Source organism: Mustela nigripes, chromosome 14 (genome assembly GCF_022355385.1).
Source record: "Mustela nigripes isolate SB6536 chromosome 14, MUSNIG.SB6536, whole genome shotgun sequence".
Lineage (NCBI taxonomy): Eukaryota > Metazoa > Chordata > Mammalia > Carnivora > Mustelidae > Mustela > Mustela nigripes.
In genome coordinates, this window is record NC_081570.1 from 30,568,607 (window position 1) to 30,584,294 (window position 15,688).

Below are 15,688 nucleotides of genomic sequence, written 5' to 3' on the forward strand. Positions count from 1 at the left end.
TTCTGGTTTAATTTCAGAGCTGGATGAGTGCAGGAACCATTCCCCCCTACTCTTTAATCCACTTCAAGTTCTATTGCCTGATTCAATATCTTTTTTTTTTTTTTTAAGATTTTATTTATTTATTTGACAGAGATCACAAGTAGGCAGAGAGGCAGGCAGAGAGAGGGGGCAAGGGAAGTATCACCTGAGCCGAAGGCAGAGGCTTTAACCCACTGAGCCACTCAGGCGTCCCCTGATTCAATATCTTAATCCACTTTCACCCTCTCAATTCCCTGTTCAAAATATTTTTTAGGAAATTTTCAAAATAGAGAATTTGGTAAGCAAATTAGGATATATCCACTATACAATAGTGTATTATGAGGTGAGTTTTAAAAATTTTTTTAAGAGATAGATTTATTTACTTATTTGTTCATTTAACAGAGAGAGAGAGATCACAAGTAGGCAGAAAGGCAAGAAGAGAGAGAGGGAGAAGCAGGCTCCTCACCAAACAAGGAGCCCCATGTGAGGCTCAATCCCACGACCTTGAGATCACTACCTGAGTCAAAGGCAGAGGCCCAATCCACTGAGCCATCCAGGCGCCCCCACATGCTAGATTTTTATACAACTACATGAAAAATGTCCTCAAGGGTGCTTGACTCAGTCCCTTAAGCAGCTGTCTTGGGCGCAGATCATGATCCCAGGGTCCTGGGATTGAGCCCCTCATCAGGCTTCTTGGTCAGCTGGAAGTCAGCTTCTCCCTCTGCCCCTCCCACTGCCAACCTCAAGCGCTCTCTCGAAAAAATGAATAAATAAAATTTTTTCTAAAAAAAAGAAAAAAGTGTCCTCAATATATTGTAAAGGAAAAGCTGGTTGTACACCAACCTGAGGTCCTTTTATCTGATGCTGTTGGACCTGATGGTTAGTTGTTACTTGAAAAAAAAATTAAAATGCAGAATTATAAAGCATTATACAGTATACAGTTTTGTTTATTTTAAGAAAAGTAAGTTCACGGGCACCTGGGTGGCTCATTCGCTTGAGCATCTGCCTTCAGCTCAGGTTAATGATCCTGGTATCCATCCTGCGTTGGGCTCTCTGCTCACCAGGCAGCCTGTCTCCTTCTCCCTCTGCCTTCTCTCCCCCATCCTGCTTATACTCTCTGGCTCTATCTCTCTGTCAAATAAATAAATGAAATCTTAAAAAAAAAAAGCAAGAAAGGTAAGTTTATGGTATATTATAAGTCACTCTTTAAACTTAAGACTAGTAAATTGCTTCATCAATCTTTCGAGATAGCCTCAGGCTTTTTCTGTGATTATGGGGCCAGTGGTTGAAGTATTTCTTAGAGTGATTTGTACTTCTTGCCTTTAACAAATCACCCATAATTTCTTTAAAGTTTTCTTTAAAGTGGAGCAATAACTGGAAGGCACTTGAGAAGCAATCTGAACACAGTTCTTCTAGATGTGTGTAGTTCCTCCAATCACAGAATTCTCATCTAGGCCTAATGTAAGAAGTTTTAAGCAATTTGATTTTAACAAGCTTTCCAAAGCATCCAACTTAGTTTTCATAGAAACATCTCTTTTTTTATGCTCACTATAAATTTTCCAAAATTTAATTAAATTACAATAGCAGATTTCACTGATAAGAAAATGGAAGGGACCCAGCTGATATTTGATGGTCAGGTAGCTTAATCTGCAGGAAGAGAACTACCCAAAAGCTTTCAAAAGTAGCCTCCAAACCATGTTTAGCATGCTGTGGGCATCGGTAAGTACACTTTAAAGTTTTGTGTTGTTTTGTTTTCAAGTAATTTCTATATCCAATGTGGGGCTTGAATACATGACCCTGAGATCAAGAGTTGCATGCTCCACTGATTGAGCCAGCCAGGCACCTTTTTTTTTAGAACTGGGACACTAGGTTAAATAGGAATAAAGAAAGTTACTCTTTATTTTTCTAAAAAATATATATGTTGTGGTAATGGTTACACCACTCTATATTTACTAAAACTCACTGGATCGTACATGTGAAACAGGTGATATTTATTGTATGCAAAATCTACTATAAAAAGCTGTTCTTAAAATATCTATGTATTCCCTTATTTCTAGATTTTCTTTTCTTTCTTTTTTTTTTTTTAAGATTTTATTTATTTATTTGACAGGCAGAGATTACAAGTAGGCAGAGAGACAGGCAGAGAGAGAGAGGAGGAAGAAGGCTCCCCGCTAAGCAGAGAGCCTGACATGAGGATCAATCCCAGGACTCTGGGATCATGACCTGAGCTGAAGGTAGAGGCTTTAACCCACTGAGCCACCCAGGCGCCCCCACTTATTTCTAGATTTTCACCGAATTTCTAATTTTCACTGAATGGCTAAAGCACTGACAAGAAAACAAGAGTTTTCACTATTCGCTTTTTGTTTTTGAACACTTCACTAGTCTGTGAGTCATCCTTATGTATGGGGCATGCCAATCTCCTCCATTTTGTTCCAGTTTTAGTATATGTGCTACTGAAGCAAGCACCACTTTTATTTATTTATTTTTTTTTAGGATTTATTATTGGGGCGCGTGGGTGGCTCAGTCAGTTAAGTGTCTGCCTTCGGCTCAGGTCATGATCCCAAGGTCCTGGGATCGAGCCCCTCATCAGGCTCCCTGTTCAGCAGGGAGCTTGCTTCTCCCTCTCTCTCCACCTGCCATTCTGCCTACTTGTGATCTCTCTCTCAATCTGTCAAATAAATAAATAAATAAAATTTTTATAAAAGATTAAAAAATTTTTTATTATTTATTTGTTTGAGAGAGAGGGAGAGAGCACATGTGCATACAAGTGGAGGAAGAGACCAAGGGAGAGGGAGAAAGAGAGAAGCAGACTCCGTACTGAGCGCAGAGCTTGACTCGGGGCTCAATGTCACGACTGAGATCATGACCTGTGTTGAAACCAAGAGTCAGCAGCCACTTAACCGACTGAGCCATCCAGGTGCCCCACTACTTTTTACTTTTTTATACTTTCATATGGTTTGAATTTTTACAACTAAAGATATGTAACATTTATTTTGTTTTCTCAGGGTTTTTTCCCCCAGTTTTATTGATATAATTGACATACAACACTGTATTAGCTTAAGGTATACAACATAATGATTTGATATAGGCATAGATACATAACTTTTTATAACAGAAGAAATTAAGATATACATATATCAAACGTATAATGAAAAATGTATAATGTATATGTGCATTAAAAATTATTATACTGTTTTAAAAAATTATTATACTTTTTTAAAAAAAGATTTTATTTATTTATTTGACAGAGAGAGATCACAAGTAGGCAGAGGCAGACTCTCTTCCCCCCAGAGAGAGGGGGAAGCAGACTCCCTGCTGAGCAGAGAGCCTGCTGCAGGGCTTGATCCCAGGACCTGAGATCATGATCTGAGCCAAAGGCAGAGGCTTAACCCACTGAGCCACCCAGGTGCCCCTAAATTATTGTACTTTTTGTTTAAGATAATGAAGTAAAGCATTCTTATAGACTCTTTTTCTGCCAATACCTAAGAAAGTTAAAATTTCATCCACACCAAACAAAGGGTCACAACTCAGTATCTTAAATATCAACAAATAGCAGTCAAGCCAAGATAGAAGATTCTGGTCTGGACTAAGTCAAGGTTTCCAATCCTGCCTACATTCCATCAAAATTCATATTGTTGTGTTCACAAAATCCTAGGAATTAACACATACAAATGCACATATATTCAAGAGAAAAGAGAATTAAGTAGTTTCTTTATCTTCAACCTCTTCTCTCTGGAAAAGTAAAAATGACTATTGAGGAGAAGGTAAAGTGAGAAGTGGGGAATAGGCTTGATGTTTTAGGTGGCTGTGAAGACTCCAGGAAAGCACACTAAACTGAGGGAGGTTTCAATGGTTGAGGCTCTTTTGTATAGGAATGGGATACAACAAACCCTAGTCAAGTGAACTCTGAAATAGACTCCTCAAACTTCAGAAAACATGGAGGAATTCTAGCAAAGACAACAAACCACTTCCCCTGAGTTCTGCCCTCCGCTCTTTGAGACAAGCTTATAAGTCATAGAAAAAGTGGATATAGTATAAAATAGCTACTTTCAAGACGCAGTTCATTAGAAAAACCAAGTCCATTTCAGATAAAGTGAGAAGGAATTCAGGAGGCAGGTAGAGAAATGGAAAACATTCACCCCAAGTGCTTTAAGCTCTAGAATAACCTAAAAAGAAAATGAGCTCAGTAGACTAAGAACTCAAAAATGAGATAATTAAACAACTAAAACAGATGAATAGGGAAATTGCACATCCTATAAAGCAAAGACCAAAGCAATCCCATTTTAGAGCTAATAAATACATCAAAACAGCAAGGAGTAGAGTAGACATAGTTGGAAATGGAATTATTGATGTGAAAAGAAGGCTTGAAATAAACACAATAAAGGCAAATGAAAACCACAAAGAGGTTAAAAAAATCACCCCCAACCCAAGCACTTTTTAATCAAATAGTTCAAAGTATCCCTGTAGAAAAGTACCAACAGAGTTCTTACTTCCTCTGGATTTGGTTTGAAGAGGAACCATTTAGTGAGAGACAAGAAAAGTTCTTTCAATTTAAGTCAATGCCAAGTTGTTATCTTAATAAACAGTAAGTGAGAACTTGCAAAGCCTGAATTTCAGTGTGACTTCAAAGAGTACTGAAAGTAAGATGCATACCTATTCCCCAAATAGACAAGGAACAGTGGAGTAGTACATGAATGCTCATAGGTTTCAGTTGTGTTTTGTTGTTATTATTATTATGGGCTTTTTTTGCATACAGGAAATGAAACTGCTTTATATAAATTAAGTTTTTTAATTAAAAAATTGTTTGCTATTAAAAACACATCATGCTTATTAATAATCCAGGTTTAGATGTCTACTGGCTTTTCAATAAAATGAACAGAAATTTCACCAACTGACCACTTATAGTGAATACTTTCAGACTGAGAAACAATCTATTTCCATTGTTGGAGCCATTAAAAAAGATCATGATACCATTACCTGGTGGCAGCGATGGATAAAAGTAGTACCAAGATTTCTTGGTTTGGGGGCAGTTGGCTGGCTCAGTCGCTATAGCATGGAACTCTTGATCTTGGGGTTGTGAGTTTGAGCCCCATGTTGGGTGTAGAGATTACTTAAAAATAAAATCTTTTTTTAAAAGATTTTATTTATTTGTCAGAGAGAGCCCAAGAAGGCAGAGTAGCAGGCAGAGGCAGAGAGAGAAGTAGACTCCCCGCTGGACAAGGAGCCTGATGCAGGACTCAATTCCAGGACCCTAGGATCATGACCTGAGGCGAAGGCAGCAGCTTAATGGACTGAGCCACCCAGGCATCCTGACTTAAAAATAAAATCTTAAAAAAAGATTTTTTAGTCTATTAACTATTGGAGCTACAAAAGTGATTAATAAAAGTGAAAAAGTTGGGGCACCTGGGTGGCTCAGGGGGTTAAAGTCTCTGCCTTCAGCTCAAGTTATGATCCCAGGGTCCTGGGATCGAGCCCCACATTGGGCTTTCTGCTGGACAGGGAGCCTGCTTCCTCCTCTCTCTCTGCCTGTCTTTCCGCCTACTTGTAATCTCTGTCTGTCAAGTGAATAAATAAAATCTTTTTTAAAAAAGTGAAAAGTTATATTAGATGTGCCATCTACATTAAAAAACTTTTGAGAAAAATGCTTTCTTCTTGCTCAATGGGAAAGAATATCATCCATTTTTTTCTGTAATATTGAGACAGTTTTAAAGCTTTTGATGTTTTTTGTCATATATAGACACCCTCACATACACAATATTTAAATTCAAAGAAGGACATGAAAAAGAAAATAAGATCTCTCTTCCTCCCCATTCCTCATCAGGTCTCACCTCCTAGAGGCAATTCTGTTAGCACTTTTGTTGTTTCCTTTTCTTGATATTTATCATGATTTCTTCAATCGGTATAATTTGTTGGTTTGTTGATTTTAACACTAAAAGATAAATTAACCAATTTCCCCTTTTTTCCACTTCTCCTCTCCACCTCTTAATTTTTGTTAATTATTGCAAGTAGTAATACCATTCATATTATTTTTAACACTTTTTAAAATATTTTATTTATGAGAGAGAGAGAGAGAGAGAGTACACGCAAATGCAGGGAGAGTGGGAGAGGGAGAAGCTGGCTCCCCACTGAGCCAGGAGCCCGATGCAGAGCTCAATCCCAGGACCCTAGGATCATGACCTGAGCCGAAGGCAGATGCTTAACCAACTGAGCCACCCAGTCTCCCCCACATTTATATTATTTCTGTGGCTAAATTAAATACTAAATTAATTTGTATATAGATTGACTAAAAATTAAAACCCAAAACCCAACACTTACCATATTATAATTTTATAACTATTAACTGTAGAATCAAGTAGTATGATTAGACCTTAGTGATGAAAGTATATTCCTAGGGAGCCTTCCATGTATTAGGATCTTATGGATCTTTTATTTCTTCCCAAGCCTCCCCCCCAAGCTTTTTTAACTTTGGTCTTATACTTCTATTACTTAAATCCCCCACGGTCTTCTTTGTTAGATTCCATTTACATTTTGCTGGAGTAGATCTACTGATGTGAAATGTTGGCAGGTTCAGGAGCAAACGGTCAAGAAGAAATTCCCGAGACATCTTCAGTACAAAAAAAGGTGGTTTTATTGAAACACGGGGACAGGACCTGTGGGCAGAAGAGAGCAGCACTGGGATTATGAGGAGTGACTGATTACATACTTTTGAATTGGGAGTGCATTAGGGATAGTGTAAATTTCTAAGGAATTTGGAAACAAGGTTTCTTTCCAGGAACTTGAGGGGCTAGCTGCTGTTAGGAAAAGGTCATTTATGACTTTAGTAAAACTTTAGTCATGAGACCTTTCAGGTGTATATCAGGGGGCCATATGAGCAGAGGATGATTGCTAACATATAACTTGTGGGGCAGAGATAAAGGAAGTTTCCAAAGAGACTTTTTTTTTACAGAATCCTGGAGGTTAGGCTAATGTCCCAGCTAAGGTTGCCTTTTGTGTCTAGCAAAATATTAACACTGAGACAGTTGAGGCTCTTGAGGGAGGTCACTCTGCCTGTCTCAATACTTGTCAATGGGCTACAAGTTCTAAGGAAATTTAATTTTTTTTCTATATTTCTTTTGTCTTTATTCTCCACATCATCTGTAATTCTTTTTTCACAGAATATGTGATATTAAATATTTTGAGTTCCTACCCTCTTCTTATTTTCTGTCACATTCAATTGGCAGTTTGGCTAGGTATAGAATTCTAATAAAGTTTCTCTTCTTGGAGGTGCATGGGTGGCTCAGTGGGTTGGGCCTCTCCCTTTGGCTCAGGTCATGGTCTCAGTGTCCTGGGATCAAGCCTCACATTGGGCTCTCTGCTCAGCAGGGAGCCTGCTTCCCCTTCTCTCTGCCTGCCTCTCTGCCTACTTGTGATCTCTGTCTGTCAAATAAATAAATAAATAAAAAGATCTTTAAAAAAAAAAGTTTATCTCCTTGACCAGACTTCAGACAGACTCCTTTAAGCCCCATTTTTGACCATGCCTCATTCCTGGGATCTGTCCTCAGCCTGCACAGTCCAGTTTTAGCAAGAATCCTGCTAAGTTAGTTTGGCAAGAATTCCATTGATATCTTTTTTAAAAATTCCATTGATATCTGATCGCCATTGATATTTGATCAAGTTCCTCATTCCACACCCTGATGTCTAAAGAATCCTGTTAGACAAGTTTATCAAGAATCCCCCTACACTCAGTGCACCTGGCTGGCTAAGTCAGGAGAGCTTGCTGCTCTTGATCTCAGGGTAGTTGTAGCCCCATGTCAGGTATAGAGATAATTTAAAAATAAAATCTGAAGAAAATAAAAAGACTAAAGAGTCCCCTGACGTCTCCTCTTAGTAATTTTTCCATCCACTGACTCCCTTTGCTCTGCTCATAACCTATAAACTGCCAGCTGTTTTTGCACCGTTTGGAGTCGAGTGTCTCTTACTGAAGCCTCTTTGCTCTATTGCAATAGTGCTGAATAAAATCTGTCTTTGCTGCCTTTAACTAGTGTGTGGCTCTATCTCTCCTTGACAGTTCTGGGTTTAAATAATTTTTTCCTCACAACGTTGACATTACTAACCATGACAAGTCTCATTCCTTTACAGGGAGATTATTTTGTTTGCTTGCTTGCTTTAAAAAAAATTTTTTTTTAAATATTCTCTTTGGTTGCCTGGTAGCCTACTCATATTTCTCCAGAGAGAGCTAACCTGAGTTTCTTCTGCCTGTGTGTTTTTTCAATAGACCTATCCCTTAACCTTGAATTCTATGTGAACAGGAGGCAAGCAGGCTTCTTTGTGGGTTGCCTGAGGAGTAGGCAGGCCATTCAGTGACATAACTGACTCCATCATGAGGGTGGAGTACACTGCATGAATCATCCTGGAATAAAGCTGTTGTTCCCCTACCCACACTACCTTTTGTACAAAACTGATCTGCTTTTTGCATGCTGAATATTCCTTCCAGGAGCATCCTCCAGGCAAATCCTCACTGTCTTCAGAAAGCATCTCTGTTCTGATTAGCAGACAAAGCTTTAAAAGGAAGCAGTTGGGTTCTTCCTCTGGTGGATTGTCTCCCTTTGCCAGATTATTTATTGGAATTTCACCCTCTTCTGTGCTATCCCACATCACAAGGACTGGAAATTTGGGATATACATTTTCCAAAATCTCTTCCCAGTGGAGTTCAGTTTAGTGCCAGGCAATGAGAGGCATTCAGAAAAGATATGGGTAGAAAAGAAGAAGGAGAAACCATGCATTATTGTTCCTCAGAGAGCAGCAAGAAGATAAAAGGTTTTTACAGTGGCTTCCAGATAATTTCCCACAAATTGCCCACCTTAAGATTCTGACTCTGAACTCTAGTGGCAAGTCTGAGAGGGAAGGATGACTTTTGCTGACCTTCATTTCTCCAACTCTTCTAATGGTTTGGTAAAACAGCTATTTTCCTGAAATAAATGCCTTCCTGCTTAAAATATCTAGAGTAGTTTGCTTCCCTGATGGGTCCCTAACTGACACAGTGACCAAGATAGGGAAAGCTGGGAAGATAAGCTTACTTTGAGACAAAATTGGTTGGAGAAAATCCCATGCTGTGAAGGCAGGAGGTGGCAGCTCAGAGAAGAGACAAAACCTGAATCACTCAAGTTCACACAAAGAACAAAGGGCCAACAGCCCTTCGAGGAAAAGGTGACTGGGAGGATGCAGACTTTTAGACTGTGACAACACAGTTTTCTTTGTTTACTACTGTATCCCTAGTGCATGGCATGTGCTTGATACAAAATTGGTGTGTGAACATATTTAATAAATGAATTACCCAGTAGAGGGCTATGCCTGTCTTTGTGCTTCAGTTAGGTTGCTTTTGGTTGCACGTAACAGAAAATCCAACTTGACCTGGCTTGAGCAATAAGGGAAATGTATTATTCCACATATCTGAAAAATTTTTAGAGCTATGCTGAAACTTGATACTAGAACTTCAGGCAAGACTTTTTCCAACAGCTCAACAAAGATCTAATTTCATTTCATCCCTTAGTCTCCGCCTTCAAAAATGCTGGCTTCATTAAAACTAACTTCTTTTGGGGGTACTTGGCTGGCTCGGTCAGTACAGCATGTGACTTGATCTTAGGGTCATGGGATCAAGCACCATGTTGGATGTAGAGATTACTTAAAAAAAAAAATACTTGTTGGGATGCTTGGGTGGCTCAGTTGTTTGAGCGGCTGCCTTCGGCTCAGGTCATGGTCCCAGCGTCTGGGATCGAGTCCCACATTAGGCTCCTTGCTCAGCGGGGAGCCTGCTTCTCCCTCTGCCTCTACCGCCACTCTGTCTGCCTGTGCTCACTCTCTCTGACAAATAAACAAATAAAATCTTTTAAAAAAATTTAAAAAATACTTGTTAACAACAGTAACAACAACAACAACAAAAACCCTGACTTCTTTTGTTGCCCCAACATTGATGCCTATACTTTCAGGGTTACACACTTTCTCTTCCACGTCCTGAAGAAAACAGGGAGCCTTTGGTCTAGCATTCCTAAAAGGCATATGCTTGGATTGTATTAGATCACATGTTCACCCCTGGAACTATTGGTGCGGCTAAGTATGTAGTGATATGCTCCACTTGTGACTTAGAGTCAACTTCCTTGGACAAAATGAATGCTATGAAGGGAGACAAAAAAACGTTTTGTCTTAATATTCTTAATATCTGGTCTACTGTATTGCCAATTCTTGGGGGACCTTTATTTCTTGTATAGCTGGGATTGGGCACAGGGGTTGCCTACATGGGGCGTCACTGGATAGATATAGACCCTATAATGGATGACACATATCCAAATGACTCTACTTGTGGGAGAGGAGCCTGCCAATCTCAAGAACAAGCTCCAGCCATTTTCCAGGCAAAGATATTCCTTCCCTGGGACCAGTGTTGATAAAGAAGAAGGTACGCACCCCTCTTCTTCGCCAACCTCTTCTATGCTAACCTCTTCCTTGGTTGTTCAGAGACAAACCACAAGAGGCAAGTCCTGGGGTCTTTATGTTTCCTATAGCTTCTGAAATGAGTGATCTAAAACCCTAGATCCCACTTGTTTTACCTACTCCATGACATAACTCATTAATTTATTCCCTTTTACTTGTACATCATCAGAATGTACTTGACTGTTTCCATGAGGGTATAAATACACTGTGATTTCTCCTATCATAAAAATGTACCTCCTTCGAACTTTGTGTCTTCCTCTGGTCATTGCCCTATTTCTCAGATCCCCCTTTTCAGAAAAAAGATCGCTTGTAAAGTTGTATGTGCTTCAAGTCTCTGCTGCCTCTCCTCTCATTTTTCTCTTGAAAACATTTTCATCGAGCTCATATGCTTACAACTCCACTAAACTGTTCTCATCAAACTCATTGACAACACCCCTTTGTTGAGTCCTTACATCTCTCAATGGCATTTGGCACAATTGATCACACCCTCCTTCTTGAAACTAATTTTTTCAGTTGGCTTCCAAGACTGCATGCTTCCCACACCTTTTCTGCACGCCTGCTCCTTCTCAGTTCCCTTAGCTTGTTCCTCCTAACTTCTAAAGGCAGATTGTATGTAGTGATGATGAATTGGTCCTCATAACTCTTCTCTATTTACACATGTTCTCTGGGTAATATCATCTGGCCCCGTGACTTTTAAAACAGTATTTTACATACTGAAGTGTTTACAAGGAGAACAGTAAATATCCAGAATTTGTTTCAAAATACTCCAGCCTTGGCGGCACCTGGCTGGCTCAGTTAGAACAGTGTGTGATGACTCTTGATCACAGGATAATGAGTTAGAGCCCAATTCTGGGGTTAGAGATTACTTAAATAAATAAACCTAAAAATAAAATAAAATAAAATCCTCAGCTCAGGGAGGAATGAAGAGGGATGGGACAAAACTAACAAAATATTAATCATTGATAAAACTAGGTGATGGGTACACAAATATTCATATTGTTATCTTTACTTTTGTGTCTGCTTAAAATTTTTCTGTAGTAAAAATAAATGTATAAATAAGTACAATCTGTATACTGAACACTTCGTTGTTCATGCTTCCAGGCCTTTTCCCCTAAATTCTAAACGTATATTTTCAACTGCCTCCTCAACATCTCTACTTGGTTGTTCAATAGTCATTGAAAACTTAACATGTCTAAAATGAACTACCGGGCGCCTGGGTGGCTCAGTGGGTTAAGCCTCTGCCTTCGGCTCAGGTCGTGATCTCAGGGTCCTGGGATCGAGTCCCGCATCTGGCTCTCTGCTCAGCAGGGAGCTTGCTTCCCTCTCTCTCTGCCTGCCTCTCTGCCTACTTGTGATCTCTGTCTGTCAAATAAATAAATAAAATCTTAAAAAAAAAAATGAACTACCTACCACAACCCTCCCCCGCCACCACCACCGCACAAAAAATGCTGCCTCTCCCAGGATTTGCTGTCTCTGTGACATTACATTCTCCAGTTGTTCAGACCAAAAACTCTGGTTTTTTGCTTCCCTTCTTTCTTTCACTTATAATCCACATCCAATCTCAACAGCAAGTTACACTCATTATCTGACAACTTCTCACCACCTCCAGTGTTACCATCCTTTTCTGTCATTATCTGTACCCAGTCTCCAGCCTCCCGTCTGGGGCTGCTTTCTCCCTGCTCCCCTGGTCTTTACTGGGTTCCAGTACCCTGGCCTACTGTTCCATTAGCCTATGAATCAGATTTCCACCTCCAGAGATCTGCTGTTCCTTCTGCCTGGAATGCTTTCCCTCCAAGCATTTGCCTGGCTTAAACTCTCTCCTCAATCCAAACTCCAGTCAGTCATTACTTATGTAGAGCTTTTCCCAAACAATATATGTAAAACAAATGTATTCACTGACTATCTCCTTTCCTGTATAAATTTCCTCCTATTGTTTTAAGTATCTGTTTGTTACCTCCTTTGTAAACTACAAAGAACAAAAACTTTGTCTTGTTTATTGCTGTATCCCCAACACCCAATGACTTGTGTTATGGCACAAGTAGTTAAGTAAACCATATTTGTTGAAGAAATGAATGGATGAATGGATATCAGATATGGGTGGAAGACAGTTGTGTATTTGATTGTTTCAGGATGAGAGGATGTGACTCTTCCCTTCCCCACCCCAGCTTCCGTGCTCACCTGAATCACACTTTAACAACCAAAAGGTTTTTTCTTAGGGTGGAATCAACTAAGTGGGTAAAACCTTAGATCTACCATCCTTTCAGGAGGCAGACAAAGAGGATCTCTCTCTAGCCCCACGAAAGTACCAACTGACCCAAGTGAGTCCAGCACCTGATCTAATAATGGAATTGTGAATGCTGCTAGCGGGTCCCTCAACTCTTATTTGTCCTGGCAAGTCCAGGTTTTATGATACCACCTGCTACCCATTTCCAAAATCCTGGTCAGGCTCTGCAACTCTGCTCTGCTTCAGGATCTCAGGTGACTAAATACACAATTCATAGCCTCAAAAACCTACCCAAATGTCTTGGCTTCTCTGCAAACCTCAAGACCAGCCATCCTCTGAAGATAGGAAGAGGGTAAATCTAAGACGGGTAAATCCAAGCTCTTCATCATGACCTCAGAACCCTACAGATTCTGCCTCCATCTGTCTCTTCCAACTCACCTTGGATCACTTTCCTTCTTGCTCACAAAGTTCTATAGAAATGATCTATTTCTCAAATACCCCAAGCTCATTCTCACTTCAGGGCATGGGTCTTTCCCTCCTCCTGGAACGTTCTACCCCCAGATCCTTGCATGATTGGCTCCTTCCTTTCATTAGTTTTTCAGCTTAAATATCAGCTCTTCAGAGGTGTTTTCCCAAAGACCATCCATCTCTATGGCATCATTGTCTTTTTTTTTTCTTTTTTCTTTTTAACAGACAGAGATCACAAGCAGGCAAAGAGGCAGAAGCAGGTTCCCTGCAGAGCAGAGAGCTCGATGTGGGCTCGATCCCGGGACCCTGAGATCATGACTTGAGCCGAAGGCAGAGGCTTAACCCACTGAGCCACTCAGGTGACCCACATCATGCTATTCAGAGTAATTTTTATTCTTGTCCATTTTTGTTTACTTGCTTATTGTCAGACTCTTTTCTCTAAAATAGTACTGAACAACAGAACTTTCTGCAGTGAGGGAACTGTTTCTATATCTGAGCTATCTAGTAAGGTTGCATCTAGTTGCCAAATGACTTAAGCAGTTGAAATGTGGCTGGTGCAACAGAGAAAAATAAGTTTTAAATTGTATTACATTTTAATTAATTTAAATTTAAATAGCCTCATGTAGCCAGTGGCTATTGTACTGGACAATGCAGTTCTAGAATGTAAACTCTTAGAGAACAGAGATTTTGTTCATTTTATGCTTTGCTGCATCCCCAGAAATTAGAACAATTAAATAGTCCTAACCAAGATATTCTCTAGAAGATGAATTCTTGCCAACCAAGGTCTAGGGTGTGGGTTGGATACAGCCAGCACTAAACCCTCAATTGCTTTGACTTTTGTCTTAAGAACATCAAAGTGAAGGTCAAGTTCCCCTTTCTTAAAAACAAAATGTTGTGAAAAGTCAGTATAACAATATTGAAAAGAAATTTTAAACAAGTAACTTCACAATTCTTCCAACAAACATTGCAATTATTTTTATTTTTGCATACCATCTTCAGATTTTGTCCACATGCAGATAGATGTCTTTTCAACCTTTCAAAAACAGAAGACACCATCAAAATTTTGCCCCCCCACCAAAACAATTCTGTCCCTGGGGAACAACTCCAAGGCCAAGTTCTGTGGCTCAGGTGGAGCTTGATTCCAGAGTCATTTGCCTGTGGCTCACCCAGGGAGGAGCTTCGCTTCCCACAGGCTCTAGGAAAACACTGTGAATGGAGACATGGGAGTTGGCCCTGGGTTTGCAGCAACTAATGATCCCGTGGAGCCAGACATGGACCACAGCAGGGGGTTCTGCTCATTTATTCATTCATCCAATAACCACTATACTCTGTTACAGAATCTCTTAAATATTTTCTTTGATTCTATGAGCTCTACTTTTTCCTCGTCATGGCTGAGTAGTAGACCTACCACAGTTTATTAGACCAACATGTACTCATTTTTGGACCTTACAGAATTTTGCAATTGATCCTTCCTACACTGAACTTTTTATTTTCATTGTATTATTACCTTAGAGTGTAGCAGTTAGGAGTGCAGGTTCTAGAAAGAGAATGTCTGTTTTTTAACACTAGTTCTATGACTATCTGTGGAGCTTTGGACAAATTACTTCACTGTCTCAGTATTTCCTCACTAAAATAGGGTCACTGGGATGACTGGGGGGCTCAGTCAGTTAAGCATCTGCCTTCACCTCAGGTTATGATCTGAGGGTCCTGGGGGATGGAGCCCCGCATCAGGCTCCTTATTCAGCGGGGAGCCTGCTTCTCCCTCTGCCTGCCACTCCCCCTGCTTGCGCGCTCACTCTCGCTCTCTCTGATAAATAAATAAAATCTTAAGTAAAATAAAATAGGGTCACTAATACCACCATACCCATAGGTCCTCATAGGACCAACAATCCCTTTTTAACAATTTATTCCTTAGTATATCTCATTTGGTCACAGGAGTCAGTTGGTCTCTAACAGGGGAAGCTTCAGGGAGGCCCATTGTTTCTCTGCAGAGGACTCCTCAGTGTTCCACTAGACCCATTCTCCTCATTAACAAACAAATCTTCCCATTAACTAGAGCCTCTCCCAGCATAGTCTTTCTATCACGAAGTACCTGCAACATTTTATCTGGGGCATGTACTTTAAACACAGAACAAGAAAATTCTTTGAATACATGCTTTCTTCTTGATCTTTGCAACTGCTATTCGGGGCTGGGAATTCTGCCAAGGCAAACATGTCCTCTATTTCAGGGAAGTTCAAGGTTCTTCACCATCTTTGAGGTCTTTGAGGGTCCTACTCCAGCCAACAGTTGCACAGCATGCTCACAGGATAGCTTTGGATTGACAAGACCCCCACTTTACAGACAATAAAGCGCCAACTGGAAAGAAACCATCACTACCTTTTCCTAGGAGGACAGTGTTTATTAAAATATATGGAATGTTGTCATTGTTATGGTTGTAACTTTTTTTGAAGATTTTTAAAAATATATTTATTTGATTGAAAGAGAGAGAGAGTGAGAGAGGGAATGAGAGGTCG

At 39.9% G+C, this 15,688-nt stretch overlaps 1 non-coding gene across 1 annotated transcript; it reads right to left on the reverse strand.

Moving 5' to 3' along the window:
* Positions 1-2,377: 2,377 nt before the first annotated feature.
* On the reverse strand, positions 2,378-2,484 carry LOC132002340 (U6 spliceosomal RNA). The gene has a single exon (XR_009399832.1). It is a non-coding gene; the product is annotated as a U6 spliceosomal RNA (small nuclear RNA).
* Between the last annotated feature and the right edge of the window lie 13,204 nt (positions 2,485-15,688).